General features: G+C 47.0%; 1 long non-coding RNA gene across 1 annotated transcript in view; it reads left to right on the forward strand.

The window, feature by feature from the left end:
* LOC137482291 (uncharacterized) overlaps nt 1-15,748 on the forward strand; it is a 91,580-nt gene that overhangs the window by 59,004 nt on the left and 16,828 nt on the right. Inside the window, exons 2-4 of the long non-coding RNA XR_011003983.1 lie at nt 8,946-9,079; nt 9,867-9,981; nt 11,527-11,594. This is a non-coding gene — a long non-coding RNA (uncharacterized lncRNA). The remainder of the gene's footprint in view (nt 1-8,945; nt 9,080-9,866; nt 9,982-11,526; nt 11,595-15,748) is intronic.

Consider the following 15,748-nt stretch of genomic DNA (forward strand, 5'->3'; position numbering starts at 1 on the left):
GGGATCCCTTGGGTTTTAAATAAAATTTGGAAATACCTTGGGGCTGTGTGTCATATCATTTCCCCCAGCTCCTACTGAATCTCATTAATACTGAGGAGGCTCCTGGGTTACACAAATACAAATGGTAAGAAGGGAGTGCAAAGTCTGTGTGTGGTAGCTGGGGCTGTGGTTTGTCTCCCAAAGCTGTGGAAGCGTCGCCCCTTCTGTCGGTGGCACTCTGCCCTCCTCTAGCGGTGGCAGGACCACAGAAAACTCTCCCAGCTCTGCTGGGGACCCGGCGCTGGGCTCCGGTCACCCGGAGCGGCAGCGCTGCTGTAGACATCTCCTGCTGGGAGAACTTGCCTGTTCTCTCCGATTCAGCTGTGTTTTCAACGTCTGCCCTGATTTTTCCTTTGGACAATACCAGAAGTTTCTTGTCAGTGTATCACTCGGCGGAGCCAGGGACGCGATAGTGGAAGTCTGACAGCTCCTATTGCCCTCTTGTTTTTAGTCTAGGTTTCTAAAGTGTGAAACCAGCAAGGAGCAAACACCAGACGGTGGGGGTTTTCTCTCTCTTTACCCCCCTCTCTTTGTAAAATGCAAATTTAGGGAAAAGGGCCAAGTTTCAATTTCTCCTCAAATTTATGGTCATTTTCCTGTAACTGTGGATGCTTGAAAAATCCTGAGTAACGCCACAAAGGGGAAATCCCTGTTTGTCTCATTCTCCTTATTGTCTTGGCTTGCTTGACCCTTTGGGGATGTGCCCTGTCACTGTGAGCTGCTGTTGGCCTGGGAGGACAGACAAGGGCATGCGCTCTGTGCGAGCCCATGTCTGGATGGGGAGCAGCTGAGGGAGCTGGGGCAGGGGCAGGAGCAGTCTGGCCCAGCCCCAGGTGCAGCTGCAGTGTGCCAGGGGCTGTTTGCCTCTAGCCCTGCTCGCCCTCAGCCTGGCTGCTGTGCAGGGCCTGCAGACAGTGCTGGGGTGATTTCCACTGGGCACGCCACTCCTGGACTTGAGGGGAGAGAAAAGCTGAACCAGAACTTTTAAGAGCTACTGAATCACATCCCACTAAAACGAGAGGGCAAGTGATGTTTTCTTTAGTGGTCCCTTCCATGGGACAGAAAGCAAAAAGGTTTAGTCCAGTCTTCAATACAGTCTCTGGTTTGCTGTGTTACTACTTTCAAGGAGGTGCAGGTGTCATTAAGCAAAATCCTGCAGAGTAGAAATGGCAGGATTAGGTCTGGGATAGGGTGGGACTCTCCCTCCCAGCACACTGCAACACTGCATTCTCACTTTCAACAAAAATAATGAAAGACCAGCTCCAAAAGGGTGGCGTGTCCTTTTCTCTTAAACCCCTCAAGCCCTTGCAGTTGCTTCCCTGGACTGGTTTGTTTGTCAAAGGGCTCCTGCCTAGCTGGCAGTCCTTTCTCTGCAAAAACTCAGTGCTTAGTGGCCTTAAGGTGAAAGGCTATACTTAGGTTGGCTATTAGGAGGAAATTCTTCCCAGGCCCTGGCACAGGGTGCCCAGAGCAGCTGGGGCTGCCCCTGGATCCCTGGCAGTGTCCGAGGCCAGGCTGGACACTGGGGCTGGGAGCATCCTGGGACAGTGGGAGGTGTCCCTGCCATGGCAGGGGTGGCACTGGATGATATTTAAGGTACTTTGCAACCCAAACCATCCCATGATTCTCTGGGCATTGACGACATTGTTTTAACAGCATAAATGTCTCCTGAGGCTCAAGCAACTGTGTTTTGTTTTTTTTTTTCTTTTGGCTAAAACTTTTTTTTTTTGCTGGATGAGAAAGTCTATGGGAAATATATTATGTTCCAAAAAGTAGTGTTTGCTGCTGATTTTGCTACTCTGTTTTATTTTACCTGAGATGATTTTTACATTGCAGAAGTACTGGAAATAACAGGAGTGCAACTGATTTTAGCTGTATTAATGATACAACAGTTTAGTATGATGCATGAAAATAGGGTCCTCACTCTGCTTTTGTTTCTTTAGCACTGCAGCCCAGGGAAAGATTTAGTACAGAAAGAGAAGTGAGGTAAAGACCCATGGTGTGTTTAAAACCTGCCCTAAAAATGATCAGTCATGATGTGGTAAGTGTGGTGGAAGTACTTGGATAAAGTCCTGTGCCACCACCTGACATCGTCCCAGGCAGTTCAGCACATCCAGATGGGTGTTGGGGTTACAGTTTTTGTAATGCACTGATTTTTTTTTCCCCCACTCAAGTTTCAGTTTTTAGAGGACTTCTGTATGCTTTAGCGCTCTTCAAAAAGTTAAAAATAAAATAAAGAACAAATATCCACCAAAGAAAAATAAAAAAAAGAAAAATCAAAACAGAGTGAAAGTTTGGAGCCAGAGTACAGATAGATGTAGTTTTCAGGAAATTCATGGTAATTTTTCGGTATGTGAGATTTGGTCATACTGTCAAATGTTTTAAAACCTCAGTTGTCCTAAACTTGCATGTTAATGGTAGTTTTGGTAGGTTTTGGGTAGAGCTGAGAGCTGATACCCTTGAGTCCCTGCAGGCAAAACCTCTGGGTTATCTGGTTCCTAAACTACTCCGTAATCCTGGGTGGATGCATGCAATTTTGGCTTTGTTGCATCAGTCTCTTTGAGACGAGCAAAAGGGAAGATTAATTTCCTAGAAATAGCTTTCTCTGCTGTGCATCCATATAAATTTCAGTAACTTAAGATCTCTTTCCTTTTTTTTTTTTTTTTTTTTTTTTTGAGAATGGAGGGAGTGTTTAAACTGAATACTTATGGAGCATAGCAGTGCTGCAAAGTTTTCTATGCCCCAGGCAAAAACTAAACATCAGTATATAGCAGTCTGTTTGTATGGAATATTTGAAGAGCTTCATTTTTATCTTAGAGAAGTTTAAGACTCTGGAGAGATACACAAACCTCTTCCTTCTCCCTATGAAATAAACAGGAGCTGATATGTATTGTTGCTGCATTCTAGTACTTTTTTGTGATCCTTTACCCCACTATTCAATATTTTTCAATTTGATTAATCCTTGTAGTGCAGGGAAAGCTGTGTTTAATTCTGTTGTGATCACCTCTCCCAAACAGGCAACAGGACTTTCCTGCAATGAGTGAATTTGTTTGAATAAGGGTGCTTTTCCAAACCATCTGCTTTGTCTTCATTAAAAACTTGTAGTGATGGATCTGCATCGCTGTCACCTGTGGTGAGTGACTTCTAGCCCAGTCAGGCTGTGTTTAACTTCTGTTTCTGTTAGGCCTTTGCTAGACTGGGAAACTGCTCTCACAGTTTGGTTCCCACAGAGGTGTGCATGAACCTAGGCTTTGATAAGCTAATTAGACAGAGTTCTCTCACTGAAATGCATCTCCACGGCCTTTAATCAGCTCTGTGACTCTGCTCTTGGCTGCTCCGAATTTAAAAAGGTATTTTCTGTCCCTACCCCTCTGCCTGTTCCCTTTTCCTTGCTGTGCTCTGTGGTTTGCCTTTAAATATCTCTGGGGGGTAGAACTATCTGTGTGTTTTGTACATTATTGAGGATCTGGGAGGGCTCTGGGTGCTGCCTTAATAAATGTTAAATAATAAAGCCGAGAGGAGGTGTTGCTTTAGCAGTGTATGGGTGTACCAGGGAAGAAATGGAGAGCAGATCCTCTTATGGGTGTACCAGGTAAGAAATGGAGAGCAGATCCTCTTAGTCTGTCCTCTGGCTTAACCAGCTGGAGTCTTGGGAGACGCTTTGGAGACCCACTGTGGCAAAATCATCCTATTTCCTTTATAACTATATTGATGGTTAGGATCTGTGTCCCTTCGGTGTTACGGGGTTTTTTTCCCCTGAAAAATGCTGCTGCCTTCTTCTTGAAAGCTGAGAGAGATCCCCAAAGCTTACCAGGCAGAAAAGCTCAGGGAGCTCTCAAAGGATATTGCTGCTTTTCCCTCTAACCTCTTACAGTCTCTACCTTTCCTCTGTTCTTTTTTCTTTCTTTGCCAGTAAGGCACTGTGTGCAGTCTTTTGTGAACCTTTGTGGGCCAGATTTCTCCCAGGTGCCTTTTTTCCTCCTCAGTAGCTGCAGAAGAGGCAGTGGATCTGAGGGGGAGATGCGTTTTATGATTTATGACACTTTATAAAGTGCATTTCGCAGCAGGATTGACAGAGCTGGAGACTGAAGTCCACCGAATTTTGGGGTTGCAGAGGCAGGTAGGGGGTGGATCTGCTCCTGGTGACTGTCTGTGTGTCATGGACTGAGTGGGGACACCTCCGCTTGCTCCTTGCTTCCCTGCCAAAACTCTCTGTGTCAAGAGCTGGGGGTGGTGCCAGGAGATCCCAGGACCTGCCTGTGCTGGGAGCCAAAGCCATTTTACACCTCTGGCACCTCTCCAGAAGCCGTGGCAGGGCTCCTGCGTGTCATGGGGCTCCCTTATCAGCTGTTGCTCTAAAGCTGGGCTTATTTTGACAACCCTTGCTCTTCTTTCTTGGGATGCCTCCTGATGGCAGGGGTGTCAGCACAGCTCGAAGTGTGAGGAGCAGGGCTTTGCTCCGTGTTCCTTGGCACTCGGGTGCTCTGTCAGAGACTTCAAACAGGGCTCTTTCCCACGGTTTGTCTCTGCCTCTGCCCCTTTCTTGCCTGTAGCCTCAGGGCTGCAGCTCTCCAGCCATCTATTTATATGGCCCTCATTTGTCTTAGTCTCTTTGGCACTTATATGGCTCCCATTGGCCCAGGGCCTGAATGCCTCCCAATCTTTAATATATTTATCTTCACACATGCAGACGCACAGGCATACCTGTGAGGTCAGGAAGTACCAGTGCTGCCATTGTACAGATGGAGGACATTAAATGGTAATTGGTAAACTGGGAGCAGGTGGTGGTGGGGATGGAGGAAGGCTGCTCTCACATGGTACAGGAAATGGCATCACAAGAAATTGTTCATGAGCCACAGTGCAGTGCTGGGAAGATGCATCTCCCCACTCATACATGAGTCTTGCAGCCAGTGGAATATGAGCTCCTAGTCATGTCCTATTCTTGTTTTGGCCTCTTCATTCTTCAGTCTTGTTTTAAAATATTTTTGTCCCAGTGATACAACTACAGATGCAAAGCTTCTGTCAAATTGCCCAGCCAGGATGGGGGAGGGAGGTTGGAGTCCCCTTAGTCTGCCAGTGAAAGCAAGGATCTTTTAGTGGCAGGGTCCTTCCCTCTTGCTCGCTGGGTTTACTGTTCTTGTAGGGGGGGGGGTTGGTCCCCTCTTTTCTGTGGCTGCAAGGTGGGGATGGCCCAGCAGCACCATGGGCGGAGGATTTGCTTTGTTTAGCTGGAGCTCTGGGAGCAGACTGTCTGCTGGAGCAGGAATTTCTGGCAGCTGATACACGGCCACTCTGTTCCTTGGCAGTGCCTTTCCCTCAGCCTTTCCCAAAGATGGCAATGCTGCCAAGCACATCTCCAAATGCTTTGCAAATGTGACCCATTAGCAGTGTCTTCAGCACAGAGACAAGGCTTGTGGCATTTAGGGAGCTCAACCAAAACCTGCTGGGGGTCGGGGGTAACCCCGTCCTGTTCCGTGGGGCCTTCTCCTGTGCCTGAAGCTGACTGGAGCCCCAGGGCCAGGGCCGGGCTGTGGGAATGGCGAGGGGAGAAGTCAGGTGGCTCCTTGCTGGGCCTGGGCCTGGGCCTGGCTGATAGAGCACGGTGCCTAATTAGTGTGGCAGCTGTTCCCCGTTAGCAAGGCTTTCCTTAGGCGCCTCACTAATGTTCATGATAGCAGCTAAGAGAGAACGGAGGAGGAAATTGCATCTATATTTAATTAATACTGCATCCATATTTTATTACAGAGAGCCCTTAGGTGCAGGAAGATTCTCAGTGAGAACAATTGCTTTGGAGGGCTGAAGCTATTGTATGGTGCTGAGGAGGTGAACTTTGGCTTTAAAAACAACTCCAAAATCCATTGCAGGGTAACCTGGGGAAGCCCAGAAACCCTCTGCCACTCACCTCTCAGCCTCAAGCTGAAAAGCAAGTGGCAAATTTGCTGATAATTCATATTTGATTACCTTTACTATCTTCTATTATTGCAAGCGAGAAAGGTCCAGTGGCTGCAGACAAAAACCACACTGATTATTTTTTACTTTTGATAAGCTTCCAGGACTGGAGAGGTTTCCTTTTCCATTCTCTGAGCTTACTCCTGTCTTCCAGCTGCATGCTGTGCTCCTTCTCTTCTGACTCTGAACCCCAGCGAGGAGACAGAGCATGTTGTTGAAATGGCCATCCCATTCCCGTGGCTGGCCATGGCTGAGGTGCCCCGCTGGGCTGGCTGGAGCTGAGAGCATGGCAGAGATGCTGGTGGCTGGAGTGGCCTTGGCAGCTGTTTTGGGGTCAGCCTGAGTGTGGCCTGAGTGGGGCCGTGGGTCAGCCTGGCCTGAGTGGGGCTGTGGGTCAGCCTGGCCTGAGCGGGGCCGTGGGTCAGCCTGGCCTGAGTGAGGCCGTGGGTCAGCCTGGCCTGAGCGGGGCCGTGGGTCAGCCTGGCCTGAGCGGGGCTGTGGGTCAGCGTGGCCTGAGTGGGGCCGTGGGTCAGCGTGGCCTGAGCGGGGCCGTGGGTCAGCATGACCGGAGTGTGGCCTGAGCGGGGCCGTGGGTCAGTGAGCCTGAGCAGGGCTGTGGGTCAGCGTGACCAGAGCAGGGCCGTGGGTCAGCGTGACCAGAGCAGGGCTGTGGGTCAGCGTGACCAGAGCAGGGCTGTGGGTCAGCGTGACCAGAGCAGGGCCGTGGGTCAGCGTGACCGGAGCAGGGCTGTGGGTCAGCGTGACCGGAGCAGGGTTGTGGGTCAGCGTGACCGGAGCAGGGCTGTGGGTCAGCGTGACCGGAGCGGGGCCGTGGGTCAGCGTGACCAGAGCGGGGCCGTGGGTCAGTGTGGCTGGAGCGGGGCTGTGGGTCAGCGTGGCCTGAGTGGGGCCGTGGGTCCGCCTGGCCTGAGTGGGGCCGTGGGTCAGCGTGGCCTGAGTGGGGCTGTGGGTCAGCCTGGCCTGAGCAGGGCCGTGGGTCAGCGTGACCAGAGCAGGGCTGTGGGTCAGTGTGGCTGGAGCGGGGCCGTGGGTCAGCATGGCCGGAGTGTGGCCTGAGTGGGGCCGTGGGTCAGTGTGACCAGAGCAGGGCCGTGGGTCAGTGTGACCAGAGCAGGGCCGTGGGTCAGTGTGACCAGAGCAGGGCTGTGGGTCAGCGTGACCAGAGCAGGGTTGTGGGTCAGCATGACCAGAGTGTGGCCTGAGCGGGGCCGTAGGTCAGTGTGGCCTGGGCAGGGCCATGGGTCAGCGTGACCAGAGCAGGGCTGTGGGTCAGCATGACCAGAGCGGGGCCGTGGGTCAGCATGACCAGAGCAGGGCCGTGGGTCAGCGTGACCAGAGCAGGGTTGTGGGTCAGCATGGCCTGAGCGGGGCCGTGGGTCAGCGTGGCTGGAGCACGGCCATGGGTCAGCGAGGCCGAGCAGGGCTGTGGGTCAGCCTGGCCGGCACTGCCCTGTGGCCGGAGTGCCCAGCCCTGCACACGGGTGGTCACTGCTGCTGTCCAGCTGTGGCAGCGAGGCACAGCCTGACCTGCTGCCAGCGCTCGGCCCTCTGCCCTCATTAGGGGCAGGCTTGGGCCAACAAGGAAGCAGCTTATAGTCCAGTCAGAGAAGCAAAAAACAAGCCTGTGTGTTGGAATAGCCTGAGCCTCTTCAAATATTTTGTACACACCCTTCATGCCCCATTAGTACCATTGTTTTGTTCAGTCAGCATGTGGTACAGCCCTTCTTGTACTCTGCAAAACACAGCATTTTCCAGAATGCTGTTGTACTCTGTGGTTTCCATTATAATAAAAATATGCAAACAATTGCTATCCAAAGAAAACTAACTACCATTTAATTTTTAAATCCTCCTCCTTCTCCTTTCACTGATTCCACAGTTTTTCCTTGGTAGTATCCAAATTTTGGGGAGGAAGGAAAGCTGAAGACAGAAGTGTTTACAGAAAGGAGGATTTCTGCCCTTCCACAACTACAAAAGAAACATTTGTTGCCTCAGATAACTCCTAAACAAACTGCTGCCAAAACAATTAGTGTTATTTTTCTATTATCCTCCTATTTGAGAGTAAATAGCCATTTCATGAATATGTTAATTATCTGGTCGGTGCAGAAGATAAGTGGATGTCGTATCTTCACAAATGATGATACCTCTTCTATTGTATACAGAAATTTCCAACAGTGATTTTTCCCAAGTATTTTGGGTCAGGTGACTGCAGTTAAACTGCTCACAACTGGACCTTTTGCTTTGATAACTTAAAGATTTAGCAAAGATTGAACAATGGAGTAAATGAAGATTTTTTTCATTTTTTTAAAAGAAAAAACAGGCAGCTGAGCAATAAGAACCAAATCCCTACAACAGCTGAGCTTTTAAATCGTGTTGTATTTCTGTATTAAGTTTTAACGGCTAACAGAGAGGTTCTGGGGAAAAAAATCACTTGTGTAAATAGTGCAGGGCCATATGTCTGTGTACTATTAAATACATGATATTTTTAGAGGTAAAGTAATACAGTGTTATTCTATTTAAATTGGGCTGTCTGCAGGACAGAAATTATTTGTGAATTTATTTGTCAGTAAAAACTGCAGGTTACTAGATAGATATGTTTGTTTACGTTTTAAATAATCCAAACATTTATTTTAGTGATACTGTACTTATTTAGGCTCCAGAGAAGCAGCAAAGTGCTGATTTTCCTTTTGGAGATGTGTACATGTGTACATTTAGGAAGGAAAATTCAATATTCCGCAATGTTGAATGCACCATTGTGCCAGATAATTAAAATGTAAATTTAAGTATCTATGCCTGCTTTGTGATTTTTTTAATACTTTTAAGTTAGTTGTCTTTTAAAACATGTGGTCAGCTGTTGTATTCACATATGGTCAAATGATCAAAGTCTGAACTCCTCTCTAATTGTCCCCTGCTGCTTGTCTGCTCTGTCCATGATCAAGGCCTCAGCAGGTGATAAGAAAGGCATGAGAACAGGCTGGAAGGAGAATGAACTACTGAGGGGCCCAAGCTGAAAGAAATAAAGACTTCCAGTACATCACCCTGACAGTAAAGAACCAAGAAAAAGTGAAGTCTGGTTAGTTCTTATTTTTTCTTTCTTTCTCGCCTTTTCCCCCGCCTTGCTCACAAATCTGCATGTATTTTTTTAACAGCAGAATGCAAATAGGGTCGTCTCTGTGTATTCTCAGCTCATATAAAAGGCAGAACCAAACAGCCTTCTGCAGACATGTTTATTTACTTGTGAGGAGGAGGAAGCTGCTAAGTCACACAGTTTATAGTATTTCACATGTTTGTGGAAATCATTGCAATTCTTTTCACTTGTGCTTGTCATTGTTTGCCTGGAGTTCACTTTGCCAGATGGTGCTTTATTGTCACTGGTGTCCACACCTCACTCTTGCATCACTTCAAGACCAAATGGTGTGAAGAGCTTTAATACTTAGAGGATTTAGTAAAAGTAAATCCACACTTTGTGGAAGGTTCATTCTCAGCTATTCAAGCAGGTCTAGCACTGATTCAGAGAGGGAGTAGCTGACCCCAGGAGTGAAGAAAGGGTGAAATAAATGGATTGTCTTTGCCACTCCTGTTTGTTCCCTGCTCTCTTGCAGTCAAAACGCTGATAGAAAATTAAGGATCAATATTAGATTTAGAATAAAGACTTAACAGTTAAATAAAGGAAGGTGCATTGTCAGATTCTCCTTTCCTCCCCCCAGTCAGTGTAGAAAACAGTTGGCTACATTTCTAAAGCTAAATTTCTTAGGCTTCCAGTAATGTATTTGTATGCATCGTGTTTTTGGAACCACGTGAGGATTAATTTTTTACATGAATTTGCATGCAAATAGAGTACTCCCTTTTGGCTTGTGCAGAGTTGTTTCTTAATATTTGCAAACACTGTCGCCCAGATGCAAGAAGTGCCATTGCCCCTTTTTACAGATGAGGAGGCAGTGGCTGGCTGAGAAAGAAGTGAGTACTGTTCAGACTGTCATTCAAACGTGGGGTTTACGGGCAATCTATATTTCATTATTTAAAACAGTACTGAGTGCCTATTTCTCTATTTTTGCAGGTAACTGAAGTCTCTGTGTCCAAGTGATTACAGCAGTAAGACTGGACAGAGGGAGTGTGTGTCTCTGCATGGACAGGCAGTATTTTAGCAGGAGGCAGATGTGGGAGGATTTAGAGGATATTATAGAAAAATCCTTGTGGTGGTCAGGCTATTATATGGCTGTGTAAAACGGCAAACAGGTTAGTGGGTATAACCACAAGGAAAGAGCACACATCACAGCTGCAGCCCCTGCAAAGAGGCAGAGCTGTGTTCAGTACCCCAAGTTTTTTCTGGGGTCAGCTCCAGAGCGTTCTCCTTGTGGGCCATGTGGGTTTTAGGAAAGACAATTCTTGGAGCAGGTTTGTGATGGAAGGGGAGACTGATGCACAGGGAGGGTGGTGGAGAAAGAGGATTATGATCATGTGTCTGCACGGGGCAAAGGGTGAGAAAGACTTGAAACAAAGGGTTTGGAGCAGTTTGACCATGGAGATTTGTGGGAGGAAGGGCCCCAGTCCTGCTGGGGATCTGCTGAATCCTGTCTGCCTCAGCAGGGACCCAGGGAAGGGAAGTGCCCCTTGGAAAAGCCGGCGCTTTGCTTCCCTCCCTCCTGTGCTCCCTTCTGGACTGTGAGCTGCTTCCACTTGGTCATGCTCAAGCGGCTTCCTGAGCTGGGCTTGTGGGCGTGCACGGCTGGGGAGGCCAAGTGCCAGCTCAGGCTGTCTGTGGTGAGCGTGGCAGAGCTGCTGGCTCTGGATGCGGGCAGCACAGAGGCTGCCAAGCCAGGGCACAGCAGCAGGCTGTACAAATGAGCTCGAGAGACAGCCAGAGGTGGGACTTACTGAGTACTGGGAACTCACCCTTACCTGCTTAGGGTGTCTTGTACATCCCATGTGCTGCTAGATCCATCCCCCTGTGGGGTGATACACAGCCCTTCTGCCAGCATTTGCCATGCCCTAATGACCTTCCTGTAAATATTTATTGTCCAGAACATCCAGAAGTAGGAAATATCTACTGTGATGGCAGACACACAATGGGAACAGAGGCAGCCACATTTAACCAGCTTACACATCGTATCTTCTGCCATTTGGTCCTCTGTTTCCTTCAGAATAAAACTGGCAGTGTCCAGAGAGAGCTGTTGAGAGTCACCTTTGCACCTGGGACATTATTAACTGGTGTGGCCTGTCTACCTTCAACACGCTTGAGATGTTTATTTTTTATAGAGAATTCCCAGCATTGTCTGTGAATTCTATTTTCTGAATGTTTTTTTTTTTTTTTGTTGAACATGTGGACTTCTATGCATACAACAATAGCATTCAGTAATACATGGAATACATTGAAGCAATGAATGGAAATGCTTTTTATGTAATACTGCATTAACCTTGCAGACTTAAATGGTTTGGTGAGGACTTACTGGTCACTGTAACTGTGAATAAACTCACATATTCTTGTTTTCATATTGGTTCAGGTTCCTTTTCTGGCAGAAGCTGGTCTTTCTGCAAGCCCATGGAAAGCTCTTGAGCAGAGAGCTCTCCATACCTGCTGCTGATAGCAGGTAGTATCATGATGTTTTCTTGGAAAATGTCTTTGGATGCTATTTTCTAGAATAAACAAGTTTAAGTGGCCAAGAAATAAAATAGATTCCTCCCACTTCTCTTCTTCCCCCATGTGCTCATAATAAGTGGCTGAAGTAAAAAAAAAAAGGTAGGTGGTTGATTCTCACTCTTGCAAATGGTCAAGAAAATTACAGAGCCAGCAAAATCAATTTTCAGGTTTAATAGTCCACAAGCCCAAGGAATTCTGCACAGTACTCCCTGGGATCTGGGTAGGTGTTTAATCTCTGAAGTTCTAAACTGAGGAATGTTGAAAACAAGAAGTTTTTGGTGGGGTCACGTGCTCCAGGAGGTTTGGGATCAACAGGAGGTGTGTGGTTTGTTTGCTCTCATAGTGGTTTTGGGCAGTAGCTCTGACCAGTGGCTTTGGTGGGAGGGGGTGAGGTGCTGCTGAGGTTGGTTTTATATTGCTTTGTGAGGAGCTGAAGGGGACAGGTCCCAGCTCTCCTTCCATGGCATCCTTATGCAGGAAGAAGAATTTGGTTTGTTACTTTGCCAGCCTGTTGTGAGAGCTCTCTGCAATAACAGATTTTTGAAAAAGCACCCTTGGGCTAAGCAGGGCAGGCCCTGTGTGTCATGGGATTTATTTCCTGCAGGATGTGATCCTGTAAGAGGCTCCTCCTGGCTGGACTGGGGTGACAGTGTGAGCCCACCCTGTCCCTGCATGGTGCCTCCAACTGACCACAGAGAAGGGCTGGTCCCTGCTTTGGATGAGATTGTGAGGCAGAGGAAAGCAGGAGGCTTTAGCAGAGACTCGTGTGAGGATTTTGGTTGGTGGAGGGAGAAAGGACCTTTCTTTGCACTTTGTGTCGAGTGGTTGGGTAATGAGAACAGCCCTGATGTGCAGAAATGCTGCCTGTCAGAATGACTGCTCTGCAAGTCTGCTTAGAAGTAATTTTCTGTGTGCCACCCTGAAATGCATCTGGCAATTAAATGATAAGATTAATATGTTGCATACATGGAGGCCAGAAAATTTGGAGGTAGTGTTGCCATAGCAACTGTATCTCTGCCCTCCTGGGCATAGGCATCCCTGTGGGGTCAGCCAGGGCTCAGTGCTGGGGGTGGGAAATGCCGCCAGCGTAGTCGCAAAGGGGTGGGAAAAGTCATAAAAATGTAAAAATAAGCCAAACTCTTTGATCTCGCTGTGTGCTGTCGGTGGAAGAGCAGTAAAAGGTGAAGCTCCTCTCCATTGTGTGTGTCAGAGGGAGCACTGCAGCGCTGCCTCGGGCTGTGCCAGGGAGCTGTGCCTTCAGGAGGGCAGGGCTCACCGCTGGCTTCAGCTGCTCTCTGTTCCTGGGGCTGCTGATTAACTGGGAAAAGGTGTCTTCAGTACCATTCCAGCATTCTCCTTTGGCTCCTACAGCTAAAATCCCAGTGCATAAAGGAGACACCCGCTCCAAAGAACATATACTCCAACAGTCAGATATACTCAAGAAGGGTTCTCTTGCTCTGCCACAAATTTTGAAGCCATTTAATTTAAATCTGAGGACTACAGAGCCCTTGCTTTTGTACCTAAGTGTGTTTGTGAGCACTTCCATTGGTGGCTGTGCATCCCTGTGGGAGGTGGCAGGGGAAGCTCTGCTTTCTCCCCTGGGCCTGTGAGCAGGAGCAGTAGGGTGCTGTCTCCACTGGGAACCATGAGTCCTCCTCCCTCAAGTCTGCAGTGTCACTGCCTGGGACTCCAGTGTGTCCAGGTTGTGTTAGTGCAAATGATTTTAGGCTGTTAGAAACCCCTGTGGTGAATGATGTAGCTTCTCTTAACTACAAATCATAAAAGGAATTTTGTGGGGAAATCAGAAATGATGAGTTGGCTTTCCCTGCTTTAATGAACTAAGTGTTCAAATCTCAGTAGTGTTGCAGAGATTGTGATTCTTGTTTCAGTCTCCAAGCTTCACTCCTGAGTGGTCTCTATTGTTTTGCCTTTGAGAAATGGTTTGGTTTTCTGTTGCTATCTTTTCGGAGTAGATCTGTGCTTAGGTATTACCACAAAAAAACAGGTAATCTTTTAAACTGAAAAAAATGTCAGCTGGTTGCTTGCAGATATCTCTCATCTGAGAAGGGCTCTTGGCTCATATGCTGGTTATCCCTGCTGAGATAAAGCGAGCAACTGGAGCAAATGAAGCACTTATGAAGCATGTTAGAGCTTCTCCCGTAGTATGCAAATGAACTGCAAATAATCTGTGTTCCTGCAGGAAGTCCTTTATGAAGAGCAATGGGCTGGAAAAGGAAATGGAGGGCCTTGGCACTGGTGAGATTATTTACATGGAGGGCACCGTGTGTTTGCTGTGTGGTTGGGCTACGATAACAGAAGTCTGCTTTCCCTGGAAGGTTGTGGCTCTCAGAGGCAGGAGATGAAAGACCTAGAATGATAAAATGGTAAAGTGGTACATCTCAGGGCATTTTATTTTTTATTAAAGCTTTTTTTTTTTTTTTTTTTTTTTTTTTTTTTTTTTTTTTTTTCAGCAAATGAATACCAAATGCCAGAGGGACCAGAGGGAAAGCCTGTTGTGTTACCAGACTAATGTCAAAACATGCACACAGATGTCATCCTAATGTCACCTTGGTTTATTTGAATAAATACATGTATTTGCCAATGGTTCATAAGAATCCTTGCAAAGGTACATGATGACCGTACCCTGAAAGGCAATGTTTAAATATGCTTCTTCACTTTATGTTCCTTTATTTTTAAGGATGCATAACAACTTGGTGTAGTTTTGGAAATTTGGGGCAGATGTAACTTAAGTAGATTTATCAGACTACACACAATACTTTGTTGTTGGATGCAGCAGTAGTTGCCATAGCAACTGCAGGATCCCAAACTGTTATGATACCTCCAAGAAACAGGTTGTCTTTTGGAAGAACTGCAAGCAATTTAACTTTATTCTACAGTAGCTATAGCTTTAGGGGATAAATGATATCTCCAAATGTATGCTTCTTGCCATGTGGGATCTTCATGGTTTTTATTTCGATAATGATATTTTTTCACTTTGCTGTAATTTTTTTGGTCATAGTAATTTTTTCTGAGCTGAAGGAATAGGATATGTTTTAACTGCTCATCACTATTAGCTCTGTATACCATGATAGTGTCTAATGACTCTTACAAACTTTGAGATCTTCCTGCCACCACTTAAAAAGCCAAAAACCATGATAGTGTCTAATGACTCTTACAAACTTTGAGATCTTCCTGCCACCAAAAAAAACCCCAAAAAAACAGGGAGGAGGTCAGTGGCATTTTTTCCCTTTGCTTTTTTTGTCATCAAATAATATATCCCAAATGGAGATGAATTTACCTTCCTAACAGCCATGACCAAGGTATTGTCCCAGCTTCATAGATGGGTGAATTGTTCCACTGAGGAGTTAACAGAGTTCTGTAAGACTGAAGATGAATCTGTTGAGAGGTGGGACTAGGTCTCATGAGTGGTTAGGAGAATCGTGAACTAAGTGCCTGCAAGCAAAATTTTTCATGGGAGGTGACAAAATAAAACGTGGATTTTCTTGCAGCCATGTCCTGCTCCTGCAGACAAATCAATATAAATAACCAGCTGTATCAGGGGAGTTCACTTGTGTATAGTATTTGGCTCAGATGGTTTATTTTTGTGATTCCAGATTTATTTTCTTTCTTTTCTTTTAGAAAGGTCATGGTAATGTGTCCCAGCTCCATGGTAATGTGTCCCAGAATTGTTGAGCCTGGAGAAGAGAAGGCTCCAGGAGACCTTAGAGCCTCTTCCAGTGCCTAAAGTGGCTACGAAAGAGCTGGATAGGGACTTTTCAGAAGGCAAGTGACAGGGCAAGAGGAAATGACTTCCAGCTGCCAGAGGGCTGGGTAAGATGGAATTTTGGGAAGAAAGCCTTCCCTGTGAGGGACAGGTTGCCCAGAGAAGCTGGCTGCCCCTTCCCTGTGGGTATTCAAGGCCAGGTTGGATGGAGCTCTAAACAACCTGGGATAGTGGAAGGTGTCCCTGCCCTTGGCAGGGCGTTGGAACGAGATGATCTTTAAAGTTCCTTCCAACCTAAAGCATTTTATGATTCTATGAAGTCATCTTATAGATTAGTTAGGGAACTAAAATGTGTCTGTGAAAATAGAAGGAATCAAGAG

The sequence above is a fragment of the Anomalospiza imberbis genome, chromosome 14, assembly GCF_031753505.1.
Source record: "Anomalospiza imberbis isolate Cuckoo-Finch-1a 21T00152 chromosome 14, ASM3175350v1, whole genome shotgun sequence".
NCBI classification, from domain to species: Eukaryota; Metazoa; Chordata; class Aves; order Passeriformes; family Viduidae; genus Anomalospiza; species Anomalospiza imberbis.